We start from the raw sequence: 16,556 nt of genomic DNA, 5'->3' as shown, positions 1-16,556 counted from the left end.
CAAACACACAGAGACACAGATATACACATATACAGGCATACACAGACACACATATATATAGACACACACAGACACAAATACACACATACAGGCACACCCAGCCACACACAGATACAGACACACAGGCATACATACAGACATACACACACACACACATATACAGGCACACACAGACACAGATACACACATACAGGCACACAGACACACACAACATAGACACAGACACATACACACACAGAGATATACATACAGACATACACAGACAAAGACACAGACACACACACTACATATAACAATCAAAGTATAGGATCCATGAAAGAAAATATATAGTATTTGTCTTTCTGAGTCTGGTCTATTCCCCATACCATAATACTCTGTAGCTATCTATTTCTCTGCAAAGGCTATGAGTTTGTTCCTCTTTGTGGCTGAGTAAAATTCTGTTGTGCCAAGACATAGTTTCTTTCTTTAAATAATCACTGTGCTAATGTGCAAATTAAAGTCTGGAAGGGAGGCATTGTCCAAAGCTACACTTTCCAAACTTCAGGAAGTAGATAGTTTCTGGTGATGAGATGATTTCCTGTAGTAGCTATCACTTTTGAAAGGGCTGGGTTGGGCTGGGCTGGGCCAGGCTAGAACAGGGCAGGTCAGGGCGAGACAGGAGGGGTGGGCGATAGAAAGAGCACAGGAAGTAGTGGAGATAAGGTGTCAGTCCAGAAAGCTTTCCTTCAGTTACGTATATCAGATTATTAAGAATGTACACATTCCTCTTGCTTAAAAGACATTTAAGGCTCTATTCTCTGTAATCTTTCTATCCAGTGCCTCCTTTTTAACCGTATGAGAAAGTTGTCTGTGCTCTGGTGAGCAAAAGCTTGTGTCAACTGATGTACGTGGTCCCCAGTCAAGTGTCTGAAGCACAGAGACCGTAGGCCACCCTGGCTCTGATAGTCATGCTTTGTGCGCTGTGGTGAGTCCCCATGGTACAAGCTTCCCTCCAGAAGTACGCGTTTCTCACGCAGTAGGCTCTGCTAAGGACTTCCTCGGACATTTCAGTCGAGGTTGCCTGTGAATTCATGCTGTGAGGAGAGACAGCCTATAAATCTTCCTCGCTTTAGGAGGGAAAAATAATAACTTCTCACGGAGGGTTATCCAGGAAATATTCCCACCATCACCTCAGGAAAGGCAGCCTTTGGTTTGGCTTATTCCCAAATGTTCAGCCAGACTTGCAGTTAAAGACCACGTTGCTTTGTAAGGAGTTTTTTTTTTTTTTTTTTTTTTTTTTTGGCTTCATGCATATTTATGAAATGGGTTCTATTTATTTATCATTTTGGGGAACTGTTTTCACAATGCTCACTTCATGTAACAGATTCCCATTAAGTGAATAGATATTATTTCTATCCACGTGGCACAACTCCCTGTGCTGGGCTTTAGGGGCAGGCAGCGTATCTACTGTATTGCATTTGTTACATAGGGCTCCTTATGGATGCATACCGACGCACATATGCAAATGCTTATTTAAGGTAATACAACTGTATTAAAGCATATCAGCAACCCAGAATTATGTTGATAATTAACACACAATCGAAATAATGTAATAACAAAGTGAGCTCCCCGAATAAATAGGGCATTTATTCCATCCCTGTTTACAGCAGCAGGTTACTAGTGCTTAGGCTCTTTGAGGCAAGCCGACGCTGGCGTGCGTTCTCCCCTCCGGGGATTTTCTATTTAATTGGGGCAACTTAGAGTTTCATTGGAAGCCTAGGTTCTAATGATAATGATGGGTTTCTAGCCAACCCACCATCTGAGCTCCTGGCTGAATGACATGCTCCTGGAAAGCCTTTGGAAGAAAGCATGTGGAGGCAGACAGCCGGTGTCTTGGAGACCCTTCAGTTCAATACCGTGTTGAAGCACATGGTGCTTGTCTTCTGTAGTCCCATGGCACTGGCTTCTCCAGAGCCGTCATGACGAGGACGATGTGCCACCACCACACCTGACTCTGTATTCACGTCTGCAGCCCAATTGAAATGAAATTAAACAAGCGGATGAACTTACTTATTTTTGTAGTGCTAAGGATCAAATTCAGTACTTGACAGGTTCTACATACTCTAGGTAGTTCTAGGCCTCTAAGCCTGCCTTCTAATTTATTTTCATAATGCCCTTGAATGGATGACAGTAAGACCTTGATGAGCTGAGTCCTAAGAGAGAGTAGCAGTAGAGATTCAGAACATCTTGTCCTGGACCAATGCACACTCTGATTTGCTTCGGCTCACTGGGAGTCCAAAGAGGTGAACTTTTTTTCCCATTTTTTATTAGATTTTTTTCATTTACATTTCAAACGCTATCCCGGAAGTCCCTTATACACTGCCCCCGCCCTGCTCCCATACCCACCCACTCCCGCTTCTTGGCCCTGGCATTCCCCTGTTCTGGGGCATATAAAGTTTGCAATACCAAGGGGCCTCTCTTCCCAGTGATGGCCGATTAGGCCATCTTCTGCTACATATGCAGCTAGAGACATGAGCTCTGGGGGTACTGGTTAGTTCATAATGTTGTTCCACCTATAGGGTTGCAGACCCCTTCAGCTCCTTGTGTACTTTCTCTAGCTCCTCCATTGGGGGGCCCTGTGTTCCATTCAATAGATGACTGTGAGCATCCACTTCTGTATTTGCCAGGCACTGGCCTAGCCTCACAAGAGACAGCTATATCAGGGTCCTTTCAGCAAAATCTTGCTGGCATATGCAATAGTGTCTGAGTTTGGTGGCTGATTATGGGATGGATCCCCGGGTGGCATAGTCTCTGGATGGTCCATCCTTTTGTCTCAGCTCCAAACTTTGTCTCTGTAACTCCTTCCATTGGTATTTTGTTCCCTATTCTAAGGAGGAATGAAGTATCCATACATTGGTCTTCCTTCTTCTTGATTTTCTTGTGTTTTGCAAATTGTATCTTGGGTATTCTAAGTTTCTGGGCTAATATCCACCTATCAGTGAGTGCATATCTAGTGACTTCTTTTGTGATTGGGTTACCTCACTCAGGATGATGCCCTCCAGGTCCGTCCATTTGCCTAGGAATTTCATAAATTCATTCTTTTTAATAGCTGAGTACATTGTATGAATGCACCACATTTTCTGTATCCATTCCTCTGTTAAAGGACATCTGGGTTCTTTCCAACTTCTGGCTATTATAAATAGGGCTGCTATGAACATAGTGGAGCATGTGTCCTTATTACCAGTTGGAACATCTTCTGGGTATATGCCCAGGAGAGGTATTTCTGGATCTTCCAGTAGTACTATGTCCAATTTTCTGAGGAATCGCTAGACTGATTTCCAGAGTGGTTGTCCAAGCTTGCAATCCCACCAGCAATGGAGGAGTGTTCCTCAAAGAGGTGAACTTTTAAACAGTTTATATGTGAAACACACCCAGACAACTGCCTCTCCATACCTCTTCTGCCTCCTCTGGATTATCCAAAGGTGCTCATGCTGTGCCTCATTGGTTTTGATTAAACAAACAATAAAAACAGTGAAAGGCAGATGTACCGATGACATTAACTTGGGGATATCTCCCACTGTTTTAGGGCATGATCAGGACAGAGGCTGTGTCCCTATTGATACAACCTCCTTTCTCTCATGGCATTCTTAGTGCTGGAGGCATCAACATGAATGTTCTTTTCTTGTCAAGGACAACTGAGTCAAGAGCTAAGGATCTGTGTGTCCTTTGAGCTCTCTATAGTCCCTCCTCCATCCTATGTCCTGTATCCCCTGCCACTCTGTGCCCTGTGCTCACCATGATGCCGGCTCCACTCTGTCCTTGTAAGGTTCAAGCACCCATGGGGAATATATACCTCCATGACTTCAGAGCTATATACGTTGCTCCTATGTGAACGTCATCTACTGTTCTCATAGCATGTAATATTACTTTTCTTTTGATTCATATCATCAACTTAACATAAATTAAGGCAAAAAGTTTACAACTTGGTGGTAGAGCACACGCCAAGCGTGCATTGAGACTCCGAGCTCAGTACCACAAAACAAAATAAAATAAAACCTGCATAAAAGCACGGATTATTGTTAGCATACAAACGGTATGAAAAGAGGCCATGGTGGGAGATTCCCAGAGAAGCATTAGGGAATGATCTTCAGGCAGGCCCTGGTGAGGGTGGGCAGGATTGGTACTCAAAGACGATCAATATAAATTATACATAGCTGCCCCAAACTAGTTAGAACCCAGTATTTTAATTATTCTTTTGCTCATGTCTCTACAGTTGAAGAAGGGTAGGGGTGGTGCAGAAATATCTGCCCATTGAGCCCTAGGTCCGCACGTCAGCCATCCATCTCCTGGGCCGATGTTCAGTTTGGTATCTGGAACTGTCGTTTATGTCTAAAGGTTCTTTTCATTCCTGTCCATAATGGACACTCTCTTTGAAAGACAGTCTTCTAACGTTTGGGAGTGGGAAGACAGTGTCTGCCTGTATGGTAATCCCCCAACATCAAGGAGGCTCCCCAGGGAGAGTTTTGGATGATGCCCCATATAAAGAGGTGAGGCGCTGGTTGAGAGGGTTTCAAACTCCTGAATCACTGCTGTGTCATCGTTTACAGCGCGCTGTCTCCATTACGAGGCAAGCACGAGGGTGTGTGAACTTATGTACAGTTTATAAGATCAAAATCTGGATACATTTGCCAATAGCTTTATTCAGGGTGGATCAAAGTGAAAGACAAAGGCCCAGGGACTGAAAGAAAAATGAGATTAGGATGTCATCACGGGCCCAGCTTTTAGCTGCACATCAAAGGTGTTTGGTTTAGTTAGCTCACTTTAAGAACATGCTTAAGCGGGCTGTTGCATAATTTATTTCCCAGAGTGAGGATTTTGAATACTGATAAACTAGAGACCCTGTGAGTGAGAAAATTAATCTTATATTTTGGCTATTCATCTTTTAATTTTTTTCCTTTAAGATAGGTCTCACTATGTAGCCCAGGCTGGTCTTAGTTAGATTCTCAATCCTCCTGCCTCTACTTTCTGTGTGCTGGGACAATCGGGGTGTGCCAGTATGCATGGCTTCTGGTATTCCTTTTGAGGTTAAAAAAATTTCAAAGATAAGAGGAGACATTTCAGTGGGTAACATGCTTGGGTGTGGACACACACACATACACACACACATATACACACACCTTTCAAAGTGAGTCCAAGTATTCTGGATAGATAATTTACCTCTTATTATTATTTGTATATTCTAATATTTGGTAGAAAACCCCAGATAAGTCTCAACTACAACCATATTTCAGAGGAAGAGGCAAGACCTTTTGTCATCTACAAAGGAGACTGGCAGATCTTCTTACTTCCATCTCTGGCACTTGTCTCAGGGTGGGAGGAGGTCTGGGAAAGGAACCTGAAGATTACAGGCATGAACTGTTTGAGAAAGTCCGGATGCTCCATGCCACCATTCAGCCTAGTGCCACCTCCCATTCCTGTGCCTCACCTCCCCATGTGGAGCAGCTTGCCTCCCTCAGGGTTGTGAGGGGCTCGTGAGCTCAGCTTGAGCTGAGAGTGCTGCAGTTTATGGTGGATGTCTTTGAGGACATCATGGGGGAGAGGATTGCTGTGGTGCTGAGGGTACAGCGGAGTCAGGAGGTGATGAACTCTCTCTCACAGTGGGTAAAGAGTCCCTGTCGTTTGGCGGTCAGACGAAAGCCACATGCCAGGATGCTAGATAATGGTCGTTCTAGGCAACAAGCAAGAGGTCTTCTCAAAGGAACAAGTAAGACCAAGAGGAAGGAAGGGCTTTCAAGCTGAGCTCACGAGCCCGTCACAACCCTGAGGAAGGCAAGCTGCTCCACATGGGGAGGTGAGGCACAGGAATGGGAGGTGACACTAGGCTGAATGGTGGCATGGAGCATCCGGACTTTCTCAAACAGTCCCTCAGGCACTGAAAGGAGGGAGCCTAAATAAGCTCTTAGGAAAAGAGATACATTTACCTTCATAAAGGCAGCTAATGGCAAGAGGTTCAAAGATGCAACAAAGTAACTCTCAGCAGAGCTGGCATCAAACACAGCCAGAATGGAAGCTGGACCACACTGTGCCGTCACGCCCATGCCTTCTTCAGTTCCATTGCTGGGGGGAATCAGAGGCCTCAGCTGGGCCAGTGGGGACCTCAAGGTACCCGTTTTCCAATCTTCTGGAAACGAGGCCTGGAGTTTGAGGTTTATACACACCACTCTATGATGCTATATGAGACCAGTTAATAACCAGAGTGCACAGATCTCCTCTGGGATCCAGGAAGGATGACCCAGGGCCAGGCAGGATGGCAGCTACAGGCAAAGAAAATTAACACTCTAAAATGTCTTGGGAGAGCAGGGGAGAGAAAAATGATAAAGATGTTCATCGAGTGTTCCCTTCCAGCCTCCCTTATTTCATATCTGTTCGACAACTATAATTTACAACAACAAATTACAGAAATTCAGAAGTCTTGGTTGCCTGTAATCAGTTGCCGTGGCAGGCTCTCATAGAAACACAGGTTTAAGCCACAGTCTTCAGAAAACGTTTTCTGTATTTTTCTTCTGCTAACAGGGTTATTGAGTGATGACTTTCAACCCTCCTTTCAATAGCGAAGAACACTTGTTAACCCAAAGTAAATGCAGGCTATCTTTATTTATGGAAGTGGAGTCAAAGATTAACATAACATTAAGTATGTAAAGTTAATTAAAGGACTCAAATGCTAAGCCTGGTGATATTAAAAAAGAACAATCTATCAAGATTAAATAGTTTATTTCAGGAACGAGAGCTTGTTTTTGACACTAGGAGAGATGTGGATGTTGTTCACTGTATTAGGGAAGGAAAGCGAAAAATTATGTGGTCATTTTGCTAGGTTCAGAGAAGGGAGCAGATAGAACACGAACTCATTTCTGATAGGAAAGGAAACATTGTAACCAGAGGTAATCACACGCATCACAACAGTGAGAATAAGCCAGCCACTAACTCAAGACAAAGTTAGCTGGGCGGAAACCCTAGTGCAGAAAGATACAGTCACCATCTTTGGGAGATGGTGTCATTTTCTGCCTAGAAGACTAAAGGTCAACTCAAAATCTCTTAGAACTAGTAGAAAAATCCAGTGAATTGGCCAAATGTCAGGATGAATACCTCAATCACAAATTTACTGTCACCCAGCAGGGCAGCCTGACACATAGATGCTGTTCATAACAGTAATGTTAGAACACAGGATGGCCAGGGAGAAATCTAATCGGTAGTAGACAAACCGCATATTAAGATACTCTCTTGAAATATGTATGAAGTGATGAACGGCAGCAGACACGTGTTGGTTCTGGGTGAGAAGGCAGAACTGTAAACCGAAAATTCCAGAGGTAATTTACAGATTCACTGTTATGTCAGTAAAAATTCTTCTGATTTTCTCAAAATAAAAACATATGAAAAAGAAAAAGAAAAAAACTAAAAAATAAGAAATAGAGCAAAACAAAGATCCCAAACCCACCCCATATACCATAAAGGGAGAGAGAGAGAGAGAGAGAGACAGAGACAGAGACAGAGAGACAGACAGACAGACAGACAGACAGACAGACAGACACACGCGCGCACGCACACACACACACACACACACACACACACACAGAGTTTCTACAGCAGTTATCAGAGTAGACATTGCTGTAAAAGAACAGCAAATACAACAATTTTTTCTTACACTGAAATAGAAAAATAAATAAATGGAATAATGAGAGAGGCCACAGAGTCACGTGTATTGAAGTCAAGAACTTGTAAATATACTACTACGGGAGTCACACGCAGACAGCCCTATTCATAAAAATTGTGGTGTATTTTATGTGTAAAAATTGTGGTGTATCTTATGTGTAAAGAAATTCCATTTGAGGTAAAGACATTCAAAAACACTATAAAAGTCATGACATAAACATACAGGATGTTCAAGAAATCCTTAAGTGAGGAACATTTTCCAAGGAGAAATTGCAGTGGGATGCATAGCTTCTCACAACTTTAAACTCGACTATGAACCGAGCAAAAAGACAAGCAGTTAACTAAGAAAACAATAAACATAAGTATAATGAATAAAATATTAATTTTTATAGTACAGAGACACTCTCTAACCAATAAAGCAAATTAACCAATTGAAAAATAGGCATTGACAAGGCAAGATGCATTGATAGCTCAAGGGAAAGTAATAAATTAGAAAGCTAACTACCCAACAAATGAAAATTAAAACAAAAAAGAGTGAGCATACAATAGATGACAAAAATTGTTCTGGGAAATGAACATTTGTTACAGTATCCATAGACATACAAATAAAAAGATCTCTGAGGAACATTTTGGGTATCTATGCCTTAATTTAAAATACTTATTTTAATCTAAGATTTCTATTATGTAGACCACTTGCTTTTATTCACAAAGACAGATATATGACATTTATATGGAAGATTAAATGAAAAGAGCTTGGCCTATATCATTAGTAACTGGTAACAGAAGGAGTGTCAAAAACCAATTTAATTCATGGTCTTATATGTATTCAAATTACATGAAGTCCAAGATATAAGCTGAGATGTAAGCATTGACTCTCTCAGAAAAATAGGCACAGTGTGCTCTGTGTCAACAAGAACGGGGCTTGGTTAGCAGCTGCATCTATAGCGCACTAGCTGCATCTCTTCACAAGGTGCACAGGGGAGATGGCTTCCTGGGGGCATGGCTTTGCTGGCATGAGATAAAATGGATAATTTCCCTTGCTTTATCAAATACTTTAGAATTTAGATTTTTAAGAGAGACCTGATCTTTGTCCTGGGCTTTTACTGACAAATACCCTGACCCTCTGGAAAGTATCTTCACCAGTCCCTGGTGGATTTGTGTACAATTAGAGTCACCTGTCAGGTGCCATCGTTTCCTCTGTGGTCATGGTAGCTACAGCAGCCACACACCGATGGGTGGATTTGAAGCATAATCTTATGGTGAAGAACTTGGAAGTTAGAATCCCAAATTACTACATAAAAAGTACAGTTCCTATTCTCAATAGAGAATTAGGAAAAAAAATGGCTCCCTTCCGCATTAGAAAGCGTTTCCTATGGAGAAAGCTGATGGTTGTAAGGACTGTGGGCAAATAGCAAGCTTACACACAGTTATAAAAGGAGGAAATGCTAACTCCTTGAGACTTTACATCTCAGGGATGGAGTTTCAGTACCCCTTCCCCACCCAGCTGTAGCTGTAACAAAATTAGGAGCCTGGACTCTACAGCTTACCTTGTCACAATGTAACCAAAGCTGTCACAACTGCTTACACTTGCAAGAGGAGCCATTTTTAGAAATATGTTATTTTAGTAAAAATGTATCATAAAATAACTGAGAGGATACTGTGGATACTGTGTATAAGGTTACAGCTCTTGGGGAGAGAAAGAACAAACTCTACCCAGGGAAAAATGCAAAGTGTAGAGACATCGGAGCAAGTGGATGAGTTGTGTAAACTTTCTTCATGTCTAGTCTTTAATTTTTAAGACCTGCGATATGACTCAGAAGTGGAAATAAAGTGCAGTGTATTAAATGGGGGGGGGGATGGGGAGGGGGAGATGTACTTAAGCTAACAGTGACCGGAGATTGGACAAGAGCCAATCCTGTACATGCTCAGATGCTATACGAAATTATTACCACAAAACCGGGCATTTTTGACACAAGTGGGGAGAATTCTTGATTATTATGAATAAACAAATCTCACAGAATGTTATCAGACTTAGCTTAGACTATAATGTCTTTAAATTTTTTTATTTATTATTTTTAATTTCAGGTGTACAGGTGTTTTGCTTGCATGCACTTATGTGTAACATGTGTGGTGTGTGTGTGTGTGTGTGTGTGTGTGTGGTGCTCATGGAGGCCAGGAGAAGGTGTTGGGTCCCCTGGAGCTTGAGTGAGATGGTGGTGAGATCCTGTGTGGGTGGTGGGAACGGAACCGGAAGAACGGAAAGTGCTACTAATCACTGAGCTGTCTCTCCAACCCTTGTCTGTAATTTCTTCAATAATTCTTTAAGATTGAATTTATTTTGTGTGTGTGTGTGTGTGTGTGTGTGTGTGCACATGCACACACTACAGCACACACATGCATGCCCACGGACAACCTGAGGGAACTCGTTCTTTTCTACCCATGGTTTCCAGAGATTGAGCTGAGGTCATCAGGGTCCACCCACTGAGCGGCTCGTTGGCCTTCCTCTGTGATCTCACTGGGCTTCATCAAATCTTTCTAGAACCAATTGGAAGGAATATCTGGGGCAGCTGAGTTTTATCTTGTGATTTTTTTTTCAATATGAATTTTTTTCTTTCAGTTACCTTTCTCATTTATGGTGAAAAACTCCTAATAAGAGCAACTTAGGGAAATAAGAGTTTGGACCAGTTCATAATTAGAAGGTGCAGTCAGCTCTGATGGAAAGTCGTGTGGCAGGCACACATGAGGTTGCTGGCCCACCATGCTGTGTTAGCATCCAGGAAGCAGAGAGCAATGGACTCTAAGGCTCAGTTACTCTCTCCCTTGGCTTCAGTCTGGGATTCCAGCCAGGGGTGGGGGTGTCACCTAATTGATCTTGGGTCTTCTCTGTTCTGTTAGACCTTTCTGGAAACTCATAGACACATCCAGAAATGTGTCTTTATGGAGATTCTAAATCCCCATGTAATTGACAAAGGTTAGCCGGTCCATGCATTTTCTTTCTGTTTTATCGATTATATCATTTTACAGAGCATATATCAATTAGCAGCATTACAGGTTGGCCTTTTTCTCCCTCTAAGAGTTAAATAGTAAGTGTTTTAGATTCTATAACACAACCTGCCCAAATCAGTCTTATAGTGTAAAAGGCGACCCATACACCACCCAAGGGTATAGGCACACTGGATTCCCAGTACACTTTATTTACAGACATTGACATAGTTCACATCCATTTTAGCATTATGGAATATTCTTCTTCTTTTGATTGTTTTCTTTTAGTCATTAAAAAAAAAAACAAGCAGTGGGCCATATTTGACCCATGTTTGGTTTCCTGAGCTCTCAATTAAAACCTTAGAAAATGAGGGGGGGGGGAGACAGAGACAGAGGCAGAGACAGAGACAGAGACAGAGGCGGAGATAGAGACAGAGACAGAGAGAAGGTAAGTAAGGAGAGCAGTAGTGTGTGACTCTGGAGAGATAACTCAGAGGATAAGAGCACTGGCTGATCTTATCATCAACCAGAGTGAGTCTATGAAGGAATACATTTCTCTGCATATTTGGGGATTCCTTTGGGGTTCCCTTTGGGGAGGGGCACTTTCCTTCATTCGTATGGGATAAAGATGTACTCTATGAAAATCCATTAGTTCTGCCAAAGCCAGGTGTATCACATTTCAGTTGTGTAGTATTTGGGAAATCCTTCTCCTATCAGGCAATGGCTTCACTAAACTCTATGGCTGGCAATATCACGAAACACCTCACAGGCATGTTGGAGACGTTAAATAATGTATGTGCCTTAAAAGCATAAAAGAACAATGCATATATCAATCTCTGAATAAAGCCAATGGGAAGATGGATCTAGCAGAACCTTTCTGTTTAAATATAAAGAACCGAATTACCATCCGTGTCAGCACGTTCAGGAAAGACATTTGGTATTTATTTATTTTTACAACAAGAGCTGGAAAGCAGCTAATAGTTTAGTTGCCACCAAAGGTGGGCTTGGAGATCTGCAGAATCGTGCAAATTCATTTTAATTTGAACTAAAGTACACAGTCAACATCCCCACAGAAATGCCGCAGGGGCTAGATTTTATTAAAATATTTGTTTTTATATCCCTCCTAATGCGAAGCATTTTTTCTATTATAATATAAACTTTCTATACGCAAAAAAAGGAAAGAAGAGAAAATTCACACACTCCAGTGGGAATTACATGGGGCGCATCTTTGTGAGGAGGCCTGTCATTTGTCAACAACCTTAGCACGCTGGAGGCTTACAGTTAGAGTTAGCATTCAAGAATAAGCTGGATTTACACCCATTGCTTTATGGCCTTGACAGCTGCCAATATATCTTTTCAAGGTTAATTTTGTTTTTACTAGACATCTCTTTTACCATCCAAAATTAAATTGTTGGCTTTGTTTAAGACTGACTTAGTCCTGGGGACTGGAGAGACCGTTCAGTGGCTAGGTACACTTGCTGCTCTTGAAGAACACTTGGTTTCAGTTTCTAACACCCTGTGGCAGCTCATAGCCTTCTGTTACTGTGGCTCCAGGGGACAGGACCCTCTCTGCTGGTCTCGGTGAGTTATATGCATGACAAACAACCAGACAAAACATAACATAAAATAAAGACCAATAAATCTGAAATTGACTTATGAGGCTTCGGAGAAGGCTCGCAACCACAGGAAACTCCAGGTCCAGGGAATCTGAGGGCGCAGGCACATCTGTGGCACACATGAATGCATGCAGGTACCATACACAAATGTTTGAATAAACAAATATTCAAAAATAAAATAAAATTGGCTTAACATTAACGGAGAAAAATGGACCTTCTTTTTGGTTTCCGGGTGGGATTTAGGCTATGTGAAACTGGTAGTGAAACTCTTCGGGACTACATCACCATGGGCGGTTTCAATTAGGTATGAAAACTGGAGAGAGTTTCTCGAGGATGCCCTTGCTGCAGACCCTCAGGTGCACTCTTCCTGCTTGTGGAGAGAGGGCAGACAGGGCTGTGATCAGTTTCGCCGCCGCCGGTAATCAGTCCTGACAAATGAAGCTGAAGACAACCACCCACCCAGAATTGCATCTGTGACAGCTGAGGACAAGCTCAAGTGGCCACCCCAGGTTCCCTCAGGTATCAGGGCAATGTGGGGAAAAGACAGCTCTTGAGTGCTGGTAAGACTTCGTTTTAATGAACTCAGGGAAGAGAGACGCAGTTTTGTTACATTGCAATGATGCCGAAATGGAACCTTGTTAAGTAGAACAGGGAGGAGGGCTTACATACTTGATTTAATTTATCTAAACAAAACAGGCTTTCCGTGTCTGTGTCCTGGTTTGGTTATTATTTTTTTCATAAGCGGCATTTAATTTTAATCTTCCCTTTGTTCTTCCGCACCTTGAGGTACCTGCCTTTGAGATACTCTCTCCCTGACCCCAAGTTCTGGCAATTTCCTTGCTCACATTCCCTCCCCATCCTCTTCCCTCCTTGGAGACACCAGCATCACAATACTGTAGCCACAGACAGTGCTAACTCTGAACCGTGGCAATGTTTTCATTAAGCAGATCGACTGCTGTGTGGACAGGGATTTGAGAACACATCTGTTCGACAGCGTTTTTCATTTCACGTAATTTTCTGAAACCAAACTGCCAAAGTATCATTCTTAAAAGCCTTCCCCAAAGACAGGGAAATAGTTTTGCTCAACAGAACTCTAAGCTGAAATGCTATTTATGACGCCTGCATCTGTTCGCGGACTTCCAGAGGCGAAGATGAGATCCTAGTGGGCGTGGCTTTGCTGTGGCCTTGTGCTTTGCCCTTGCGCGGCTGTGGGTTGGCCTTTTGGAGGTTGCTTGGTCCTCTCTGTTCAGCAGTAGGGCTAATGGTGTTGCTTAAGGACAAAACCTATGGTGGAGCCATGATTATTTAATTCTAACGTCACTGGTTATCTGGAATGTGCATACGTTGGTTTCACTTCATAAAATCATGCTCAGCTGCATGACAGATTTCAAGAACATGGGTCATATTGCCTCAATAGTTTTTCCATTGGTGTGTTTATCGGATAGGTCAGCATGTGTTTTAGTTGGGGTTTCTATTGCTCTGAAGGAACACTATAACCACAGCATCGAAGAGAAACATTTTTATAAGGGAGAACGTTTCATTGCGGGACAGCTCACAGTTTGGAGGTTCAGTCCATTGTCATCATGGCGGGAAGAAAGCACAGCAGTGCGCAGGCAGACATGGCACTGGAGAGTTGCTGAGAGTTCTACTTCTGGATCTGAAGGTTCAAGAAGAGCAAGTGTATCGCTGGGTTTGGCTTGAGCTTCTGAAACCTCAAAACCTATTCCTTCCCCTGCTGCCCCATCTTCAAACGAGGCCACACCTACTCCAACTAAGCCACACCTCCTAATAGTGCCACTTCCTATGACCCTCTGGGGGCTGTTTTCTCATTCACTGTCACAGCATACTTCCTTGAATAATGACCATTGATCGTTTCTTTCCAAAATTATCTATCTATCTATCTATCTATCTATCTATCTATCTATCTATCTATCTATCCATTCAAGGAAAAATGTGTTTCTGATCCTGACTTTCAGATAAATAAATAAATACATACATAAAATACTTCCGAGTTGAGCTGTTTTGTGTCTGCCTGGAACTAGCTGCTAAATGATTCCCATGAGAGGAAACATGGATGTTGTGGGTGTTAATGAAATCTTTAGAATGGGTTTTAGGTGTGTGAATGCCAACCTCCCTCCCAAGGTTGATGCCTAGGGACTTTTCGGTTGTTAGCCATTGAGAATGGTGGTGTCCAGGCCTCAGTGCTGCTAAATAAGCTTCCTTGAAGCTTCCTTGAGTGCACACTCATCCCTTTATAGCAACCAACGGTCCACACAAACTATTGGTGGTGCTGGCCTTGAGAGACAGTGGGGTTTAGATGAAAGGCTGGTTTGAATCTTGACAGATAAAAGGCTGCATAATTCTGATCCGAAGTCCTGGCTCTAATGTAGCTATAGATGGTTGAGTTAGAGCCGAGTGTCTTTATTTCAGGCATTGTCAAGGACATATTAAGTGAATATGGGAATGGGGATTACTGAGAATTTCTTCTGCTCAGGTCTTGTGTAGAGTGGCATTGACAGCTTCCAGTGTAATTCTTTCAGCAATGGAAGGTTAGCATTGCCCCTAGTCTTATCTTATAAATGAGGAAGCAGACCCTCGGGAAAGTTAGAAAGAAGCGCTTAAAGCTACATGAGTGGAATCAATGATACAATATCAAAGATTTCATGAAGAGCGATATTCTCCTCTGACCGCTCTCTAACTCTGGCTTTAACTCTCTGAGAAATCCCTTTTGAACCATGAGTCAATCATGTGACTCAAAAGCATTAGGTGTTATTTGTTTCCGGAGACTATATTACTGGGATCGGCTCCTTCTCTTCCCGTCAGTTCTGTTGCTCTATTTCTATTGGACGCCATTTTAAACAGTAGCCCATCTTCACTCCTTAAACTAAACCATAGGTGTCTCCTCTGTATTTTGCTTCTTACTCCCCTGAAGTCCCCTCTGTGAGATTCTTCTCTCTCCATCTCCAGGATCTTAACTCTTATGTGGCTTTAAAAGCACTGTCCAGTCTTTGAAAAGATGAAAATGACTTGCTGGAGTTTGCACAGCTGTGCCAATGGCTTATCTCCAGGCGTTCGAGATGGTCATGGGCTTGGACTATATTTTCTTCTCTCTAGCACCACTGTCCTCAGCCTTGAACCCTTGTAGATAGTTAGGGTATAGACACACGGATGTAATTTTTCTTAATAAAGATCATTACTTAATGATCTTCAATAAAGACTCTCCCATTTTAACCTCATTTTTCTCCCAGGTGCAGTCTATATCTAGTGTCTCTCTGAATTTCAAAGACTCTAACGTCTCCATTCTCCTTCCTGGCCTTTGGAAATTCTACCACAATATGTAACTATTCTGCACTAAATCTTTCTGTTTATTAATGTCTTATTTATTCAAATTTCCATTGGTTCAGTGAACAACAACAACAACAGCAACAACAACAAGAAGAAAATGTAGAGAAAAATAGACTCCAGAATGGAGCTTGGAAGGATTTCTCTCTCCTGATCTCAGCTCCAGCATGGCCCCTCAACTAAAAGAAGCAGTTTTTTGACCTTTGAAGACTCTGAGTGACTTGACAGCCACACCTCCAAAGCCCGTTGCCCTTGGCAACCATTGAAGTAGAAGAACATCCTCTTTAGACAGCAGCAGGACTCTTCTGTCAGCTTTCCAGGTGAGGAGAGGTTAGGTCTGGGGAGGGAAGTCTGTGAGGTAGGAGCATGGGCAGCCACTGTGTGTCCATCTGACCTGGGGCGGATCTCTTTTTAATCCATGCTAAGGCTAAAGTGAATGGAAGTCATGGGACAGGAGACTCTGGCCATCCTTTCCTATGATAACTCTGTGGGTCTGAGTCCTTTAGGCTTAGAGTGAAGCTGTCGGTGAGGGTGTTGGTGGGAAGGGAGGGAAGATGCAAATCGGAAGTGCCTCTGGCTCCACATCTCTGGAAGACACCTCAGACTTCCTGTTTGTGTTTGAGTGTTGACCTGTGGAAAGATGAGGCATGGAATGTCTTCGAAGTGTGGCGTCCTCCCACTTCCCAGCACAGGATCCGGGTTAATGGGAGTGTGAAGGCTTTCTGCGTCCCAGTGCACGGCCCAGGTTGATGGGAGTGAACTCGCTCCTGAGCCAGAATCAGTGTACCTTGCATGGCACCGCTTCTACTCTGGCCTTTCTCATGACCTCAGCTGACCTTGGAAGGCTAGCCAAACCCCTTCCACGCTGAATTCAGAGTGCATTTCAAAGTTCCTTAGCACAGAGGGCCTCTTTCTTCCATTTAGGGAATG

At 42.8% G+C, this 16,556-nt stretch overlaps 1 long non-coding RNA gene across 4 annotated transcripts in view; it reads left to right on the top strand.

The window, feature by feature from the left end:
* Gm35500 overlaps nt 1–16,556 on the top strand; it is a 73,726-nt gene that overhangs the window by 43,001 nt on the left and 14,169 nt on the right. For all 4 annotated transcript variants that reach the window (XR_001782005.1, XR_385030.3, XR_001782006.1 and 1 more), the window contains exon 4: nt 15,689–15,946. This is a non-coding gene — a long non-coding RNA (predicted gene, 35500). The remainder of the gene's footprint in view (nt 1–15,688; nt 15,947–16,556) is intronic.

Source organism: Mus musculus, chromosome 16 (genome assembly GCF_000001635.26).
Source record: "Mus musculus strain C57BL/6J chromosome 16, GRCm38.p6 C57BL/6J".
Lineage (NCBI taxonomy): Eukaryota > Metazoa > Chordata > Mammalia > Rodentia > Muridae > Mus > Mus musculus.
Note: the sequence above shows the minus strand (reverse complement) of the source record. Positions and strands in the feature narration are given on the sequence as shown.